General features: G+C 50.8%; 1 protein-coding gene across 2 annotated transcripts in view; it reads left to right on the top strand.

Annotated features, from left to right (window-relative positions):
• Positions 1-10,219: 10,219 nt before the first annotated feature.
• Positions 10,220-21,093, top strand: part of ATG4C (autophagy related 4C cysteine peptidase) — an 85,843-nt gene continuing 74,969 nt past the window's right edge. Inside the window, exon 1 of one of the 2 annotated variants that reach the window (XM_063939200.1) lies at positions 10,220-10,529. The gene's annotated coding sequence lies outside the window, so the exon portion shown is untranslated. The remainder of the gene's footprint in view (positions 10,530-21,093) is intronic. The other variant, XM_063939199.1, reaches the window with a different exon arrangement.

The following is a 21,093-nucleotide window of genomic DNA, read 5'->3' as shown; positions in this document are numbered from 1 at the left end:
TCTTTTTTGTAAAAAAGAAAGATGGTGGTCTGCGGCCGTGCATCGACTACAGAGGTTTGAACGACATTACCATCAAGAACCGTTATCCTTTACCCCTGATTACTGAGCTCTTTGACAGAGTTAGCGGAGCTACCATCTTTACAAAGCTGGACTTGCGAGGTGCATACAATCTCATCCGGATCCGTGAGGGTGACGAGTGGAAGACCGCCTTTAACACCCGTGACGGACATTATGAGTACCTCGTCATGCCCTTCGAATTGAGCAATGCTCCAGCTGTCTTCCAGCATTTTGTCAATGAGATCTTCAGAGACATTCTATACCGTCATGTCGTGGTCTATCTAGACGATATCCTCATTTTTGCCAACGATTTAGAGGAACATCGTTTTTGGGTTAAAGAGGTTCTGTCCCGTCTCCGTGTCAATCATCTCTATTGCAAATTAGAAAAATGCGTCTTTGAAGTCAAGTCCATTCCGTTTCTAGGGTACATTGTGTCCGGTTCCGGACTAGAGATGGATCCTGAGAAACTACAAGCAATCCAAAATTGGCCGGTACCCTTAACCCTCAAAGGGGTCCAGAGGTTCTTAGGGTTCGCCAACTATTACCGAAAGTTTATACGAGACTTTTCCACCATTGTGGCGCCTATTACTGCTTTCACTAAGAAGGGTGCTAACCCGTCCAAGTGGTCTGAAGAAGCCATGCAAGCATTTCATCTTTTAAAACAAAGGTTCATCTCTGCGCCTGTTCTGAAACAGCCTGACATCGACTCTCCTTTCATCTTAGAGGTGGATGCCTCCTCCGTTGGAGTAGGAGCGGTGTTATCTCAGAGGGCTAAAGATGGCCATTTACACCCTTGCAGTTTCTTCTCCCGGAAGTTCTCCCCAGCTGAGCGCAACTATGCCATTGGCGACCAGGAGTTGCTAGCCATCAAGCTCGCTCTAGAAGAGTGGAGGTATCTGTTGGAGGGAGCTTCTCATTCAATCACCATACTTACAGACCACAAGAACCTTTTATACCTGAAGGGCGCACAATGTCTCAACCCTCGTCAGGCCAGATGGGCACTTTTCTTTTCCAGGTTCGACTTTAAACTCCAGTTCTGTCCGGGCTCTCAGAATCGCAAGGCCGATGCCCTTTCCCGCTCATGGGAGCAAGAAAATGAGTCAGAGTCTTCAGACAAGCATCCTATTATAAATCCGTTGGCATTCTCCACGGTAGGGATGGACTCTACGCCCCCATCAGGGAAAAGTTTTGTGAAGCTGATGCTAAGGAAGAAGCTCATGCATTGGGCCCATGCTTCCCGTTTTGCCGGACATACAGGTATCCAAAAAACCCTGGAGTTTATCTCTAGGTCCTATTGGTGGCCAACTCTGAAAAAGGACGTCTTGGAGTTTATTGCATCTTGCCCAAAGTGTGCCCAACATAAAGTATCCCGCCAGTCGCCTGCGGGGCAACTGGTTCCACTATCCGTTCCCCGTCGACCATGGACCCACTTGTCGATGGATTTCATTACAGACTTACCCATTTGCAACAAGTTCAATACCATCTGGGTGGTAGTTGACCGGTTCACCAAGATGGCACACTTCATTCCTCTCACCGGTCTTCCGTCAGCTTCCAAGTTGGCTCAAGTATTCATACAAGAGATCTTCCGACTCCACGGTCTTCCTGAAGAAATTATCTCAGATCGAGGAGTTCAATTCACAGCCAAATTCTGGCGAAGTTTATGTCAAGTCCTCCAAGTCAAGCTAAAGTTTTCCACGGCTTACCATCCTCAGACCAATGGTCAAACCGAGAGGGTGAATCAGGACTTGGAGGCCTTCCTCCGCATCTATGTGTCCTCCTCTCAAGATGACTGGGTTCAATTACTTCCCTGGGCCGAGTTCTGTCATAACAACCAGTATCATTCTTCATCTGCTTCAACACCATTCTTCACTAACTTTGGATTCCACCCTAAAGTCCCTGAGTTCCAATCGCTTCCAGCAACTTCTGTTCCCGCAGTGGATATCACCTTGCATCAGTTTGCCAATATCTGGAAGAGCGTACGATCAGCTCTGCTCAAGGCATCGTTCAGGTACAAGAAGTTTGCGGATAAGAAGCGTCGAGCAGTTCCTGCTCTCAAGGTGGGTGATCGGGTATGGTTATCCACGAAGAATTTGAGGTTAAGAGTTCCCAGTATGAAGTTTGCACCTCGCTATATCGGTCCTTTCAAGATTGAACAAGTCATCAATCCTGTTGCTTACAGACTCCAGTTGCCTCCCTTCTTAAAAATACCCAGGACATTCCATGTTTCCCTGTTGAAACCGCTGATCTTGAATCGGTTTCATTCCTCACTTCCTCCAACTCCGAAAGTCCAAACTCAACGAGGCGTTGAGTATGAAGTGGCCAAGATCCTGGACTCACGTCACCGTTACGGTCAACTACAATATCTTATTGACTGGAAGGGTTATGGTCCCGAGGAACGTTCATGGACCAATGCTTCTGATGTCCATGCTCCTGCCTTGGTCAGGAGATTCCATTCCAAGTTTCCTCAAAAGCCAAAGAAGTGTCCTGGGGCCACTCCTAAAGGGGGGGGTGCTGTCACGATCCGGGTATCTGGACGCCATTTCTTACCCATCAGATGCCTCCTAAGGCTGGCTCAGCGCTCCAGGACCGGATCCCATCTGTTATCCTGAGGTGTACATTCCTGTATCCTCTCCTGTCACTCTGGGACGCTGTCACAGTAAACGCCATATTACACCTGGCATGGCGTCTCCCGCGGCCTCCGCCGCCGTCCCTGAACTTCTGCATGCAGAGTGTCTGAGTGGCGATTACGTCAGCCGCGGCCTCCGCTGTGTCCGCGTGGTGGATGTGCATCTGTCAGCCTGGCGCCTCCTGTCTCCGGTGGCCGGCGCCGCCATTACTGTTTTCATTACCACATGGATTACAAACCAAACTTCCCTCCAAGTGTCTGCATGGGCGCAGCCATCTTGGATTCTGTCAGCTGATCATTTCCACCAATCTGTTGTCAGTATTGATAATCTGCATAATTGCCTAGCCAATCCCTTCCTTGCTGCAGGTATAAATACACTGTGCCTGAGCAAGGAAGGCGTCAGTGCTTTGGTTGTCAAACCTAGTTCCTGTTTGTCTCTCTCCTGTGATTGTCTTCCAGGTTCCAGCTCCTGTCTCAAGACTTCCACCATAGAGACCCGCACCAGCATTCCACCTGCGGTGTAGCCTGACTCTCCAATCCATTGTGGATTCATCTGTTTCCAGCTACAACTTTACCTGCTTCCAGCTCAGCTTCCAGCAGAGTACAGCTTCCCTTAAAGGGCCGGTGTCCTTTCTACACTTTACCACTCTCCACCGGTATTATTATTTCTCCGCTCTCAAGTTCTACATTTCAGTTCATATTTCATCGCTCCCAAGTTCATTTATTATTTAACTGGTTCCAGCCAGTATCCACTCCGTGCTAACAACAGTCTGGTTCCAGCCAGTATCCACAGCAGCTGTTTTATCTTCAGCAACCCAGCTTTTCCTGGAACACCAGCTGGCACAATCCTGGGTTATCTCCATTGCTACAGTCGGGCCTGGTAAGGACTTTCCATCTAGAAGATCATAAGAACTATCTCACACTACCAGTGCCCTGTGGCTCCTGCCATCCTGTAGTACCCAGGAACTGTATTTATTCTTTGCTGACTTTTACGTTTTCTTTTACTGCTGCTGTGTTGCGGAGTTGTCATAATAAACATCATTGACTTTTATCCAAGTTGTCGTGGTCACGCCTTCGGGCAGTTATTATTCATGTTACTTACATGTCCAGGGGTCTGATACAACCTCCCAGGTTCCGGTACATCTCAGCCCCTACAACTGAGGCTGCCTCCCGTCAGCTCAGGCCCTCAGTTGTGACAGGGGTAAATTTACTAAGATGGGAGTTCTATTTAAGATGGGATGTTGCCCATAGCAACCAATCAAATTCCAGGTATTATCTTCTAGAAGGTGCTAGATAAATGAGAAGTAGAAGCTGATTGGTTGCTATGGGCAACATCCCATCTTAATTAGAACTCCCATCTTAGTAAATATACCCCTAGGTGATCCCAGCCGACGCTGATATTGCTGGCGGCGAGGACCCGGCATCGCCAAGTGCATACACACTTGCCGATGCCTGCAAGGAATGGATCAGTGGCGTAACTACTGCCCCCGCAGCCCTCGCGGTGGCTTGGGGGCGAGGGGCTGCGGGGGCGCCGCCACTGATTTAGAGCAGATTGACATGCGGACGAGCGTCCGCATGTCAATATGCTGTCTCCTCTCCATCCCTGCTGTAACGGGACACGGAGGGCACAGCGCGCCGCGCGCGCCTCTCCAGTGTCCATCCTGCGTCTCCGTCCGTCTGGTCTAATAATGGAAGTGTCGTTCGTGAGCTCTGATTGGTTCATGAACCGGCACTTCCTTTATTAGACCAGAGAGACGGAGATGCAGGAGGGACATGAGAGAGGCGCGCGCTGTGCCCTCCTTGTCCCTCCTTCACAGCAGCGAGGGGGGGGAGGGGGGACATGTATGGCACTGAGGGGGCATGTATGGCACAGGGGGCATATATGGCACTGAGGGCATATATGGCACTGAGGGGGCATGTATGGCACAGGGGGCATATATGGCACTGAGGGGGCATGTATGGCACAGGGGGCACCGAGGGGGCATATATGGCACTGAGGGGGCATGTATGGCACAGGGGCACTGAGGGGGCATGTATGCCACAGGGGGCACTGAGGGGGCATATATGGCACTGGGAGGGCACTGAGGGGGTATATATGGCACTGGGGGGGAAGTGTGGGGGCATATATGGCACTGAGGGGGCATATATGGCACTGGGGGGGGGGTACTGAGGGGGATATATGGCACTGCATGTGTACCTGGCACATGGGGGGGGGGCTATATTTGGCACTGGGGGCACGTGAGCACCTGGCACTGTGGGGGAATATCTGGCACTGGGGGCATATGTGGCACTGGGGGAGGGGGGGGGGCTATATTTGGCACTGGGGGCATGTGAGTACCTGGCACTGTGGGGGAATATGTGGCACTGGGGACATATGTGGCACTGGGAGCACAGCCCTAGCAACAAGCACTACCCCCTAGCAACGAGCATGACGCCCAGTGCATGAAACTCCTGGCAACGAGCATGACACCCAGTGCATGAAACACCTGGCAACGAGCATGACACCCTGAGCATGAAAACCCCTGGCACCGTGCATGGAACCAAGAGCATGAAACCCCTGGCAACGAGCAGGTAATTTAAAAGTAATTAGAAGCCTTACTGTAGGACTTAATGTGTAATGGGCATTACGGTTTGTGGCATAATGTATCACGGACATTGCGGTGTGTGTCATAATGTGTCACAGGCATTACGGTGTGTGGCATACTATATCACGTGCATTGTGGTATGTGGTATAATGTCTCAGGGGCATTGCAGTGTGGCATAATGTATAACGGGCATTGCGGTATGTGTCACAGGTATTATGGTGTATGGTATACTATATCACGGGCATTGTGATATGTGGTATAATGTCTCAGGGTCATTGCAGTGTGTGGCATAATGTATCACGGACATTGCGGTATGTGTCATAATGTGTCGGGCATTACTGTGTGTTGTATACTATATCACGGGCATTGTGGTATGTTGTATAATGTCTCAGGGTCATTGCAGTGTGTGTCATAATGTGTCACAGGCATTGTATGTGCTATAATCTATCAGGGGCATTGCAGTGTGTAGCATAATGTATAACGGGCATTGCGATTCCTGTCGTCATGTGTCACAGGCATTACGGTGTGTGGCATAATGTGTCACAGGCATTACGGTGTGTGGCATAATGTGTCACAGACATTGTATGTGCTATAATGTATCAGGGGCATTGCAGTGTGTAGCATAATGTATAACGGGCTTTGCGATTCCTGTCGTCATGTGTCACAGGCATTACGGTGTGTGGCATAATGTGTCACAGGCATTACGGTGTGTGGCATAATGTGTCACAGGCATTACGGTGTGTGGCATAATGTGTCGGGGGCATTATGGTGTGTGCATATTGTGTCATGTGCATTATTGTGCGTGGAATAATGTCTAAGGGCCATTGCAGTATGTGGCATAATGTATACTGGGCATTACCATAAGGAGGAAAAATGACAAATAATGTAAGGGGCATGAATCAGGATTATTTTTCTTTCCAGTGGTGGCTAACGTCTGGGCGTGCAGGTTGCAAAACTGGGGTATAAGGAAGTCTTTTCCTGCAATACCACGCCCCTTTATGCAAAGCCACGCCCATTCCAATGAAGCCACACCCCCTTTTGGCGGCGCACGTCGAAGGCGCGCGCATGTTTGTCCCTTTCATGGTGCCAATTATGGGGGATGGGGGATTGGGGGAGGGAGGGGGGCGCCGAAGAATTTTTTGGCTTGGGGGAGAAAAACTTCTAGTTACGCCACTGGAATAGATCGATGGTGCGGGGGGCGGGGGAATGACGGCCATGCCATAGGCTGACGTTAACGAGGACCTCCCTCGTCTGTACATGTTCAGAGGAGAGAGGGAATCATTAACGATGCGCGGGAGTGCGCATCGTTAACAACACTGAGTATACACACTGGAAGAGAATGTGAAAGATCTCGGGCCCTTCTGAGAGAGATCTTTCACTTTCTTCCTCGTCTAGTGTGTATGGGGCTTTAGTTATATCTTTTATTTTTATTTAGCTCAGTAATATACAGTCTTTGATTTCAATTAACTTCAAAACTTGTCTTTATTTGATCTTTAAATGAAAGATGAATAGCAGCTGTGTTACCAGTGTTTGAGTGAGAATACATTACAATATAACAGGCTGTGTGAATTATATTCAGAATATATTAATAGCAATGGAGTCTGTATTCAAATATTTGTTATAATCTCCTATATAATAGCCCAGATCTGTGACTTTGTGATTCATTTGCTAACGCTGGGCGGAGTCACAACAGTGGGAGGAGTTAGTCAAATGAGTCACAGATCTGGCCAAATCTACAGGAGACTAGGAGCAGAAGCAGATAGTATGGGCATGGCACAGGCAGGGGTGCATACCTCCCAGCTTTCTGCAGGAGCTTTCTTCAGACAGAAGGAGGAACACACACTCGGCAAAAAGGGGGCGTGGCTTCACGGGAGGGCCCCGTTTTCGTCAATGAGGGGGCATGCCCAGCGCTCTGTGAGCTGCTGGCATGCCCCCAGGGGCTGATTATGAGTCCGGGGGGGGGGGGGGGGGGCACTTGAGACAGGGGAGCCCTATCTCATTGCTGTGCCTGCTGTGGGTTGGGGACGTGGCCTAATCGCGGGACGCTAGGCCACGCCCCCTTACGCAAATTCCGTTTTGTTTGTTTTTTTTAAATGGAATTTTGGCCCCTCAGCTAGCAGCTAGGGCTACATCCAGAGGAGGTGGTCGCTCCCCCCTACACACCCGCACAGGCAGAAGAAAGCAGGGAGACTGCTGCCTCCCTGCAACACCACAGACCTGCCAACACGCAGCAGCGTGTGCTGACAGTAGCACAATGCTGCCGTTGTTGCTGGCTGGACGGGGGGGGGGGGGGGGCTTCTGAGCTGGGACAGAGCTACTCGAGCCGGGGGGCCCCCTAAAACTGTGGGGCCAGCGGTACGTACCCCCTGCCCCCCCCCTTAATCCGGCTCTGCTGCTGGAACCCCCCCCTTAATCCATACCCCCTGATACCCCCTCTCCCTCTGTCTCCACTATTCACCGCTGCTCTGCTAAGCAGAACAGCGAGTACAGGAGCTTTCCAACTGACCCCCCCCCGTTACCGCGGGACACTGCGACCCGCGGGTGGGCCAGCGGGATAGACCCAAAAAAATGGGACTGTCCCGCGAAAATCGGGACATTTGGGAGGTATGGGGGTGTGTGAGGGGGTATGCCGTACAGACAGACGGGCACCGGCTCACTGTGTGCTTGACCCCCCCCCCCCCTCTCTGGCGTGGAGGAGCGTCACTTTCTGGCACACTCCACGCTTCTTAGCTGCAGTTTTGTGGGGCACCTGCCGCTGTGCAGGTTCCGTACTGCCTCTGTTATCTCCAGCCCCGGCAACCCCACCGCTAGCTGCAGCGCTGCCACCCACAGTGAGGTGCGCCCAGCTCCTTCACACACTTTAGCCGGCGGGTAACGCTGCAGAAGTCCGAGCTGCTTGCAGGCTCCGACCCCCTCCTCCCTCCAGCCGCAGCATCTCCTGGGGGCTAACCAGTCACTCCCAGTCTCCCCTTACCACAGTGCCCGGCAGCTGCGCGAGGTCTGCGGTGTGTGACTGAGGAGGGGGGGAGGGATGCGGACGGGTAGAGGAAGCAGGACTCCAGCCTAAGAGAGTCAGCCATGCCAAGTCTCCACCAGCAGCAGATCCCAACAGGTTGGAGTGGAACAGCAGCAGCCAGCAGCAGTGACTCCGGTAAGACACATCTGTCTGTCACCACTGTTTTGTCCCTAATACCAATCTCTCCCGTGCCCTGTGTTCTGTCATGTCCCTGTCACCCCTGGCCTTGCCCTGCCACCCTTATCCTGGCCCTTTCACCCTTATCCTGGCCCTGTCACCCTTATCCTGGCCCTGTCACCATTATCCTGGCCCTTTCACCCTTATCCTGGCCCTTTCACCCTTATGCTGGCCCTGTCACCCTTATGCTGGCCCTGTTACCCTTATGCTGGCCCTGTTACCCCTATCCTGGCCCTGTTACCCCTGTGCTTGCCCTGTCAACCCTATACTGGCCCTGTCACCCCTGTCCAGTTCCTGCCACCCCTACCCTGGCCTGTCACCCCTATCCTGTCCCTGTCATTTCTGTCCTGGCCCCGTCGCCCCTGTCCTGGCCCCGTCACCCCTTTTCTGACCCTGTCACCCCTGTCCTGGTCCCGTCAACCCTGTCCTGACCCTGTCACCCCTGTCCTGGCCCTGTTACTGCATACCCTCCAACTACCTTTTTGGCAGGTACAGTACCCGCAGCGCCTCCAGACCTCTCCCCAATGCACCACACCTCCGCACCTTCCCCTCCACCCCTTCCCCACACGCTGTGCCTCCAGACCCCCTACACCACCCGCGGCTCCCACTCCTCCGCCCCTTCACCACCCACAGCACCTCCAGGCCCCCTCCACCATCCACCCCCTTTATATGTCTCCCCCCACACCTGCCCCCCTCCACCCGCAGCATCTGCAGACACCCTCATCCATCCGTGGTCCCCCCCTCACCAACCCCTTCCCCACCAATGGCACCACCGCACCTGCCCCTCCACCACCAGCAGCACCTCCGGACCTCCTTCCCTATGCGCCGCACCACCCGTACCTGCCCCTCCCCTACCCATGGCGCCTGCGGACCCCTACCCCACCCCCAGCACTCCCGCCCCTTCCCATCCCACAGCACCTCCGGAACCCTTCACCCATCCACAACATCCCCACACCTGCCCCTCTCCCACCCATGGCACCCCTGCCCCTCCCCCACCTGCAGTGACTCCGGACCCCTCCCCAATCTGCATCCCCCACTCCTCTGCCCCTCCCCCACCCGCAGCACCTCCCGACTCTTCCCCATCCGGGCCCCACCCCCACTTCTGCCCCCCCTCCACCTGCAGCATCTACAGACACCATCCGCAGTCCCCCCCGCACCCGCTACATTCTGTACATCGTGCCCTGCAGGTGCTGTTCACGCCGTCGCAAGGGGCTGCGCCTCCTTCACCATCGCATGCCCTTTCATTGTGCAATATTTAACCACTAACAAAGGAATGCAGGTAATACTTTATATAATACAAATATTGAACCCCAGAAAAGCATGCAAGGGTTAAGGGGGCGTAGCCCCTTGCGACGGTGTGAAGAGCGCCCGTAGGGCGCGATGAAGCACCTAGTTAGGGTATATGTTCAGTCTATAAAATCACCTGGAAGGTGGTAATTCCAAGATGATCGCAGCAGGAAATTTTTTAGCAGTTGGGCAAAACCATGTGCACTGCAGGGGGGGACAGATATAACATGTGCAGAGAGAAATAGATTTAGGTGTGGTGAGTTCAATCTGCAATCTAATTTGCAGTGTAAAAATAAAGCAGCCAGCATTTACCCTGCACAGAAACAAAATAACCCACCCAAATCTAACTCTCTCTGCACATGTTATATCTGCCTCCCCTGCAGTGCACATGGTTTTGCCCAACTGCTAAAAAATTTCCTGCTGCGATCAACTTGGAATTACCCCCGAAGTCTCCTGCATATCACAGACCCCATTATTCTGATGCCAATGTAACTATAATGTGACAGAAGAACCCCCCAACAGAGATGCACAGACACAAAGCACCGGGTACACCTGCATATGACACTGGATACAATGTGTCCAGATATAACTAGCGGCCGGCCAGCAGCGCCCTCTGGTGGCGGTTAGATAAAGAGCAGCCGCAGCAGCAGCTGCTCCCCTCCTCCTCCCTGAGAGCTTCCCTGTGGCTGACAACATCCGGCCGGTCTTGTGAGACATCGCCGGGGACCTGGAGCTGGCTGACACCGAGGAGAGGAGCCTGCATGGTAATAGCCGGAGGCGGGTGTGTAATGCACGGGTAGGGGGCTGGTGGGGTGTCTCTACCTTGCATTGTGTGCTGTGCAGGGACCTGTAACTCCCCCTCTCGGCATTGCTCTCTGTTATCAGCTCTGTGCAGGAGCATGCAGCCTGCATATACCGTCTCTGTGTGTCCTAGCGTGGGTGGCGGTCTCTGTGTAACTAGGGTGGGCACTTGTCTCCCTTCTAACTGTTAGCGGACTACATTTCCCATCATGCTCTGCCATTGACTGTCTCTGTGGGGCATCATGGGAAATGTAGTCCGGGAGACAGTTAAAGGTCCACTGTTATAGTACTTTATTATTAGCTACTGGGAGAGATTTAAATGTCTGAGTCGGGTTTTCTGTTCTGTTCTGGTTCCCAGGAGTTATTATTATCTATTACTGTGCATCATTCAGGCTCCCTTCTGGCATGTTTCTTGCAATGTTAAAATGTTACTTTGTTAATGTATACTGGGTGCTGCATGGACTGTATATAGATTATGTGTTAGGGGAGACTTCAGGTGCTGGAATCTGGCTGAGCTACCTGCTGTAATTTTCAGTTTGAGTAAAGCGCCCTACACCCAGGGCGACGGTGACGGGCGATATGAACGATATTGCTCAGAAATGAACAATATATCGTTCATGTCGTTTAGTATGTAGGCACCAGCAATTTAGATGTCCCAAAATCTGTGTCTTAAGCGCCCTACACACCGGGTGACGGCAGCAATTTGGACGATGAACGATCTGAATGATAATCGTTATCATCCAAATTGTTTTGCATTGCAAAACGTCGGGAAACCAACGATGAACGACGGCGGGGACGCGCATCATTCATCGTTTGTGCCTACACACGATATGAACGATGTATCGCCCATCACCGTAGCCCAGTGTGTAAAGGGCCCTACTCACTGGCCGAGGTGCCCGACGGCCGATACGGCCGACGAGCGACCCGGCGGCGGGGGGGGCAGTGACGGGGGGAGTGAAGCTTCTTCACTCCCCCCGTCACCCGGCTCCATAGACGTGCAGGCAAATATGGACGAGATCGTCCATATTGGCCTGCATGCACAGCCGACAGGAGACCAGCGATGAACGAGCGCGGGGACGCGCATCGTTCATCGCTTAAGTCTCCACACTGAAAGATATGAACGAGATCTCGTTCATTTATGAACGAGATCGTTCATATCTTTCAAAATATCGGCCAGTGTGTAGGGCCCATAAGACGCTTTACTCAATTTATGTTGGATAACCAGTATTACCAGTATGTTACCAGTACAACCAGTCAGTGGATTAATAGTTGGTTGTTTGCCTCTCCAATTTATTATGTTGTCGGATCAGCCCTAGCTATAATTCTGTCTCTTATTCCTCATTCTTGCATTGACGCTAATTATCTGAATTAAATGTAAAATTATGTTAAAAGCTGGACTGAAAATGTTCCTTGCAGAATGGATATCTCTCTCGCATTCTCTCACTCTCTCTCTCTCTCTCTCTCTCTCTCGCATTCTCTCTCTCTCGCATTCTCTCTCTCTCTCGCATTCTCTCTCTCTCGCATTCTCTCTCTCTCTCGCATTCTCTCTCTCTCTCGCATTCTCTCTCTCTCTCTCTCTCTCTCTCGCATTCTCTCTCTCTCTCGCATTCTCTCTCTCTCTCGCATTCTCTCTCTCTCTCGCATTCTCTCTCTCTCTCGCATTCTCTCTCTCTCTCGCATTCTCTCTCTCTCTCGCATTCTCTCTCTCTCTCGCATTCTCTCTCTCTCTCTCTCTCGCATTCTCTCTCTCTCTCTCTCTCGCATTCTCTCTCTCTCTCGCATTCTCTCTCTCTCTCGCATTCTCTCTCTCTCTCGCATTCTCTCTCTCTCTCTCTCTCGCATTCTCTCCATTCCCGCCTGCAGCCGCAATCCGCATAGGTTTTTATGGGGGATGCAATGTTGCCAGATTTACCAACTGGGCTCACAGCGCGTTCGTGATATATATATATTTTTTTTTATGCCTCCACTTCATTTTATTTGGACTATATCCCTCCCTCCTATTGTGTTTGTTTATGGACTGTCGCAGCCCATAACTCCATATGAGCGGTAAATTGGTACTCGGCACTGCTTTACTTCTCCGCGGCGGGCGATCCTCTCCAGTGCACGGGTCGTAATCCGAGAGCCCTCTCGCCATTTGCTCCTTGGACAAAGTCACATACTGCCAGTAATGCACTCTCTGAGACAGCCTGGGTGCTGATCAGACGTCTCTTTATTGCGTCATGTGACCTGTACGTTGACCATTGATTCCTTTTTTTTCTTTTTCTTTATCACAATGAGAAACTTTCGAAATTTCCCCACACTACTAGTCCCCTTCCCAGCGTCATCTGTCTTTATTCATTCATATTGTTCTGTGTTCTCTTAACAGGAAACATTTAGCACGGGTCGCAGCCGGGAGCCTGACACGGGAGCTACTTGGCTGCGACCCACATCAGAGCCCCCTTTCCCACTGCACTCCCCCAACCCGGCATATTGCGGGGTTGGTGACGCGGCAGGGGCGGCGCTGGGAGATCACATGATCTCCCAGCGCCGCCCTTCCATACAGTGTAAACGGGAGCCGTGTCGCATCGACACGACTTCCGTTTACACTACAACCCTACCCGGATCATTCCTGTGTCCTACCCGGGTAGGATTCACGGGTCACCTGATCCGGGTTTTTGCAGAGGGATCCTTTTCCACTAGCAAAAAACACGGGTAAATGCGCGCCCCCCGTTTTTTTTCCCCTTGCACCATCTGGGGGACTTAGAAATGACTCCAGGGTAGCCACAGTCACCCATAGGCAGACCCTTTAAGAACATCATAACTCCTTCTATGCTTTCTTAACCCTATCACTACCATGCGGGGTCATTGTGTGTGTGTGTGTGTGTGTGTGTGTGTCTGTGTGTGTCTGTGTGTCTGTGTCTGTGGGTGGGGTGGGGTGTTTGTCATCCACCGGAACTCGTGCTCCATTTGTTTTTCTCTAATTTCAAATGGTATCTGGACTCTGGCTTGGCACTCATTATGTCGACACCCTTTGGTCAACAGTGAATAGGTTGACACAAACATGCAAAAGTGTCGACATGAGTATCACACTTTTTCTCTAACGTCCTAGTGGATGCTGGGACTCCGTCAGGACCATGGGGAATAGCGGGCTCCGCAGGAGACAGGGCACATCTAAATAAAGCTTTTAGGATCACATGGTGCGTACTGGCTCCTCCCCCTATGACCCTCCTCCAAGCCTCAGTTAGGTTTTTGTGCCCGTCCGAGAAGGGTGCAATCTAGGTGGCTCTCCTAAAGAGCTGCTTAGAAAAAGTTTTTTTTTAGGTTTAAATCTCAGTGAATCCTGCTGGCAACAGGATCACTGCATCGAGGGACTTAGGGGAGAGATTTCCAACTTACCTGCGTGCAGGATGGATTGGAGTCTTAGGCTACTGGACACTTAGCTCCAGAGGGAGTCGGAACACAGGTCCTCCTGGGGTTCGTCCCGGAGCCGCGCCGCCGATCCCCCTTACAGACGCTGAAGACGGAGGTCCGGAAAGCAGGCGGCAGAAGACTCCTCAGTCTTCATGAAGGTAGCGCACAGCACTGCAGCTGTGCGCCATTGTTGCTACACGTCTCACTGATTCAGTCACGGAGGGTGCAGGGCGCTGCTGGGGGCGCCCTGGGCAGCAATATTAAATACCTTTTAGTGGCAAAATAAATACATCACATATAGCCATTAAGGCTATATGTATGTATTTAACCCAGGCCAGTTTTCTTAAAACCCGGGAGAAAAGCCCGCCGAAAAAGGGGCGGAGCTTATTCTCCTCAGCACTCAGCGCCATTTTCCTGCTCAGCTCCGCTGGTGAGGAAGGCTCCCAGGACTCTCCCCTGCACTGCACTACAGAAACAGGGTAACAAAGAGAAGGGGGGCATAATTTGGCGATATTGATATATTAAAAGCGCTTATATCAAAAACAACACCTTCTAGGGTTGTTTATATACATTTATAGCGTTTTTGGTGTGTGCTGGCAAACTCTCCCTCTGTCTCCCCAAAGGGCTAAGAGGGTCCTGTCTTCGATTAGAGCATTCCCTGTGTGGCTGCTGTGTGTCGGTACGTGTGTGTCGACATGTATGAGGACGATGTTGGTGTGGAGGCAGAGCAATTGCCGGTAATGGTGATGTCACCCCCTAGGGAGTCGACACCGGAATGGATGGCTTTAGTTATGGAATTACGTGATAATGTTAGCACATTACAAAAGTCAGTTGACGAAATGAGACGGCCGGAAAACCAGTTAGTACCGGCTCAGGCGTCTCAGACACCGTCAGGGGCTGTAAAACGTCCCTTACCTCAGTCAGTCGACACGGGTACCGACACAGATGAATCTAGTGTCGACGGTGAAGAAACAAACGTATTTTCCAATAGGGCCACACGTTATATGATCACGGCAATGAAGGAGGCTTTGCAGATCTCTGATACTGCTGGTACCTCAAAAAGGGGTATTATGTGGGGGGTGAAAAAACTACCTGTAGCTTTTCCAGAATCAGAGGAATTGAATGACGTGTGTGACGAAGCGTGGGTTAACCCAGATAGAAAACTGCTAATTTCCAAGAAGTTATTGGCATTATACCCTTTCCCACCAGAGGTTAGGGCGCGCTGGGAAACACCCCCTAGGGTGGATAAGGCGCTCACATGTTTATCAAAGCAAGTGGCGTTGCCGTCTCCTGATACGGCCGCCCTCAAGGATCCAGCAGATAGGAGGCTGGAAACTACACTGAAGAGTATATACACACATACTGGTGTTATACTGCGACCGGCAATAGCCTCAGCCTGGATGTGCAGTGCTGGGGTAGTGTGGTTGGATTCTCTGACTGAAAATATTGATACCCTGGATAGGGACAGTATTTTATTGACTCTAGAGCAATTAAAGGATGCTTTTCTTTATATGCGAGATGCTCAGAGGGATATTTGTACTCTAGCATCAAGAGTAAGCGCGATGTCCATATCTGCCAGAAGAAGTTTATGGACGCGACAGTGGTCAGGTGATGCGGATTCCAAAAGGCATATGGAAGTATTGCCATATAAAGGAGAGGAATTATTTGGGGTCGGTCTTTCGGACCTGGTGGCCACGGCAACTGCCGGCAAATCCACTTTTTCTTTATCATCCACTAGGGGTCACTGGAGTACTCTTGGGATATGGACGGCTTCCACCGGAAGAAGGCACTGAATAAATTAATTTTTGAGACTACTCCTCCCCTCCATATCCTCGAGCACTTCAGTGTTTTTTCTGTGCTCGACACAGTTAGAAGGCATAGTGGAGCTCGTCCACGAAGTATTGGAATTTTTTTTTTAGTTCCTAAGTTTTTCTTCTTTCAAGGATTTCCACGTCCTTTCCCCCCTTCTAACAGGCGTGGGTCAGGGACAGTGGAAGCGGCTGAGAACAGCCGTGAGTGTCGGACCTCTCTGTAAAGAGCTCCCTCACTCCACCTGCAGGCTGCCTGCAAAAAGCTGGACGGAGCTTGGATGAGAAGCCCCGTCATAGACTTTGGTCACGGTCCAGGTATGTTAGGGGCGGTCAGCTCTTGCTGCCGCTCCACTGTTGGGGATTGTATTGGGTACTCACCGCTGCCCGGAGCGCGTGTGCATGGGCCGCGTCACGGCTCCATGCGGCGCGCTCTCACTCTCCGCTCCCAGCATCTTAAATACCAGACCGCTGCTCCCCGGCGCCGCAGCAGCGCTGCCTGGCTACACAGACACTCCGCAAAATGTGTGTGGCGGGCGGGAGCGCGTGTGCATAGGCCGCTCCAGGGCTCTATGCAGCACGCTCGCTGCTTCCGCTATCCGCCCGCAGCAGCCGAGGAGTTCCCGCTGCCTGGGCCTACAGGTACAGGCCGCTCACACGGCCCTATGCAGACTTCCACAGGCCCCGACCCGGTGCTGTACACGGAGGTCGTGGGAGTGGGGGGGGGGAGACATTGGCAGTATTTGGCATGCTTAATATGTTAATGTTCTCCTGTCTGTTCCAGGTTTCCTTTATTACATCTCGGCTAAGAGTGGTACTAGGGGAATTTTGGGGTCAGTTTTCTTATTGCTGGCAGGCACTGCACTTGCCTGATATATACCAGGAACTTTGGTGTTATTACTGAGTCGTGCAGTCTGTCTGTGTGTAGTTTGTATTGTCTGTCTTTTATAATGAGTAAGACACCAGCAAAATCTAAGAAACATTTTTCATGTCATGTCTGTAAGAGTGTGTTGCCTGATGGATCCACCATATGTACAGCATGTGTTGTTAATACAGCCATAAATACGATTTCAGAAGTAAAACCACCATCTCTGGACCCTCCATGGGCTTTACTTGCAGATGTATTAGTTGGTTTACAATCAGAGCTGGCCGCCTCTCGTGAAGAAAGAGAGGCGGCAAGATCTGAGTTTAAAATGAGACCATTTGAGTTACCAGAGTCTCAATCTGGTCAGAGGCCCACCTTGAGTGGAAAAGATAAATTTCCTTTTCCTAATAATTCTCCAGTCTCTGGGATACTAGACCTCACTGAACAGGAGTATGAGGAGGGCGAAATAGGGCAACAGTCAGATAGTGACGATTTTGACAGCCCAGGTATTGACAATCTCATCAGAGCAGTACGTCAGTCGCTGGAGTTTACGGAAACTGAGGAGCCCCTGACGAATGATGAGGTAGTTTTTACTAAACGACAGAGATCTCCGATGTGTTTCCCTATTTCGGAATCTCTTAATAAAATGTTACTGGAATCACGGAAAAATCCGGATAAACGGTTTTCTATTCCTCGTAGATTTAAATCGAGTTACCCGTTTCCAGAGTCCATGACAGCTACTTGGGAGAACCCACCATTGGTGGATTCATCCGTATCCAAACTTACAAGGAAGTTAACCATACCAGTACCAACTGCTACTACGCTTAAAGACCCTGCAGATCGTAAAATAGAGGCTATGCTAAGGTCCATGTATACAGCAGCTGGAGTGCTGCTGAGACCTGGGTTGGTTGGCATTTGGGTTACTAAAGCTTTAATGGTATGGATAAAAGAGCTCAAGTCGGCTCTGCAAGATGACCATCTTATACTTCTCGCGGATCAAATCTGGGAAGCTGCTGAATATCTATGTACAGCTTCTACTGACGTCTGTCAGCTTACTTCTCGCCTGTCCTCATCGCTAGTCATAGTACGACGAGCACTTTGGCTGCGTTCTTGGCAGGCGGAGACGGAGGTTAAAAAAGGTATAGAGGCATTGCCTTATGATGGCGAGAAGCTTTTCGGTCCTGAATTGGACAAATGGATTTCTGAGGCTACTGGAGGAAAGTCTGTGTTTCTTCCATCGCCTACAACTATACCTAAACGGAAATATTCTGGTCCGGCGTTCAAATCCTTTAGAACTCAGCCCTTTCGTGGGCAGGGCACAGGAGCAGTCACGCCTGGTAGAAGAGGTCGGGGACGTAGTGCTCGACAATCCAATGCACGTCGTCAAGACACGAAGACCACTAACAAACCAGTGGCATGACGGGCTCCCAGCCCATCTCGGATCTCCAATTGTGGGAGCACGCCTTCAGAGCTTTCAGGGGGCGTGGCTGCAGACGTCCACAGATGGGTGGATCCGCAAGTTAGTATTAGAGGGTTACAAAATAGAGTTCGATTATCTTCCGACAGGAAGATTTTTCACGACAGGACTGCCTGTGGCGGACGACAAGAAAGCAGTTCTGCAGGTTGCCATTCAGTCTCTGCTGAATGCTGCAGTTGTAATTCCGGTCCCCGTGCAGGAACAGGGGCAGGGTTATTATTCCAGTCTGTTTCTGGTACCAAAACCAGATGGCTCAGTCAGGCCAATATTGAACCTAAAAGGTCTCAATCATTACGTCACTTACCACAGATTCAAGATGGAATCTCTCAGGTCAATAATTGCAGGGTTAGAGCCGCAGGAATTCATGATTGCACTGGATCTCAAGGATGCGTACTTACACATTCCGATTTGGCCACCTCACCAGAGTTTCTTAAGGTTTGCGATAAGGCGAGACCATTACCAGTTTCAGGCTCTCCCGTTTGGCCTCTCATCAGCGCCTCGGGTATTCACCAAGGTAATGTCCGTGATGATAGCTCATCTCAGGTCCCTAGGGGTAATAATTGTTCCGTATTTGGACGATCTACTCATAAAGGCTCCGTCTCAACAATTGCTTCTCCAGCATGCTTTGCTAACGTACAATGTACTAGTTCAGCACGGTTGGATAGTCAGTTTAAAGAAATCACATCTAATTCCGTGTCAGCGACTTCAATTCCTAGGGATGATTCTCGATACAGTAAAACAAAAGGTTTACCTGCCACAACAGAAAGTACAGGTCATTCGTCATCTGGTGCAATTAGTGCTCAAGCCACGCACAGTCTCAGTACATTTGTGCATTCGCCTTTTAGGCACAATGGTGGCGGCTTTCGAAGCACTTCAGTTCGGAAGGTTTCACTCACGTCCGTTTCAACTGGAGGTGTTAGCGCAATGGTCGGGATCACATCTACAGTTGCACCACAGGGTGAGATTGTCGCCACAAGTCAGGGTGTCTCTTCTCTGGTGGTTAAAAATACACAATCTATCTGCAGGGAGACGATTCGGCGTCGTGAATTGGATAATTCTGACAACAGACGCAAGTCTCAGAGGTTGGGGAGCTGTAGTTCAGAGTCATCGGCTCCAGGGCCTCTGGGCAAATCACGAAAGATCGCTATCCATAAATGTTCTGGAACTCAGGGCGATTTACAATGCTCTAAGACAAGCAGTGTACATGTTTCGTTTTCAGACTGTTCAGGTGCAGTCAGACAATGCGACGGCAGTCGCATACATAAACAAACAAGGAGGAACGAGAAGCCGCATGGCAATGCGGGAAGTAGCTCGGATCCTCAGATGGGCCGAATATCACCAGGTGATATTGTCGGCAGTGTTCATTCCGGGAGTGGACAACTGGGAGGCAGATTTTCTCAGTCGTCGGGATTTTCATCCAGGAGAGTGGGCATTAAATCCAGAAGTATTTCAGATGTTGATCCAGAAGTGGGGGTACCCTCAGGTGGATCTGATGGCATCCCGCCACAATCATCAGGTGTCACGATATGTGTCCAGAACAAGAGATCCAGGGGCAGTTGCGGTGGATGCTCTCACAGCCACGTGGCCGTACAGCCTTGTGTATCTGTTTCCACCGTTTCCGCTGCTCCCGCTGTTGCTAAAACGGATCAAGAGAGGGTCCGTCACAGTCATACTAATAGCGCCTCATTGGCCTCGGAGGGCTTGGTTCTCTGATCTTCTCGGGTTACTCGCAGACGATCCGTGGCCACTCCCACTACGTCCGGACCTGTTACAACAGGGTCCGTTCCTTTACCCCGATTTAGCGCGGCTGCGTTTGACGGGGTGGCTGTTGAAAAGGCCATCTTAAGAAGAGAGGGCATTCCTGAGTCTGTTATACCAACCATGGTACGAGCTAGGAAGCCGGTTACGGCAGCTCATTATTACAGAATCTGGCGTACTTATATAAGTTGGTGTGAAGCTCGGAAATTTCCGACATCATCTTTTAATTTATCTTGTCTTTTGTTATTTTTACAGATGGGGTTAGATGGAGGACTACGTCTTTCCACACTAAAGGTGCAGGTATCTGCGTTGTCAATTTTCTTTCAAAGGAAATTGGCCTCGTTGCCGTCAATACATACGTTTTTACAGGGTGTAAAGAGGATACAGCCTCCTTTCATTCCACCTACAGCACCATGGGACTTGAATCTGGTTTTAGATTTCTTACAGTCCGATTACTTTGAACCTTTACGACAAGTGGATATTAAATTTCTCACTTGGAAAACGATTTTTCTTTTAGCCTTAGCTTCGGCTAGGCGTGTTTCAGATCTGGGTGCCTTGTCGTGCAAGTCACCGTATTTAGTTTTTCATGATGACAGAGCGGAACTTCGGACGAATCCCGCTTTTCTACCAAAGGTAGTGTCGTCTTTTCACATCAATCAACCAATAGTAGTTCCTGTGTTAACAGGAGATTCTGGAACGTTGGATGTGGTTCGCGCATTGCGCATCTATGTATCCCGAACGTCTACTGTGCGTAAAACGGATACGTTGTTTGTTCTCTATGATGCGGCTAAGAGGGGTTGGCCAGCCTCTAAGCAAACCTTATCCAGATGGATCAAACTGACCATACGTCAGGCTTACCTTCATGCTAGGTTACAGCCACCTACTTCAGTAACAGCTCATTCCACACGTTCTGTGGGAACGTCATGGGCAGCGAGTCGTGGGGCTTCTACGACACAGCTTTGCCGTGCGGCTACTTGGTCTTCAGTGCACACGTTTGTGCGCTTTTACAAGTTTGATACTTTCGCGGCATCAGCATCTAGCTTTGGCCGTTTAGTGTTACAAGTGCCAAACAGCTCTCCCACCACGGAGGAAACTTTGGTACATCCCAAGAGTACTCCAGTGACCCCTAGTGGATGATAAAGAAAATAGGATTTTGGTACTTACCAGGTAAATCCTTTTCTTTGAATCCATAGGGGGCACTGGACGCCCACCCAGAGCAGTTTACCTGTTTTAGGAAGTTCAGTGG

This window comes from Pseudophryne corroboree, chromosome 9 (assembly GCF_028390025.1).
Source record: "Pseudophryne corroboree isolate aPseCor3 chromosome 9, aPseCor3.hap2, whole genome shotgun sequence".
Lineage (NCBI taxonomy): Eukaryota > Metazoa > Chordata > Amphibia > Anura > Myobatrachidae > Pseudophryne > Pseudophryne corroboree.
The sequence above is the reverse complement of the archived record's forward strand: the minus strand, read 5'-3'. Positions and strand labels throughout refer to the sequence as shown.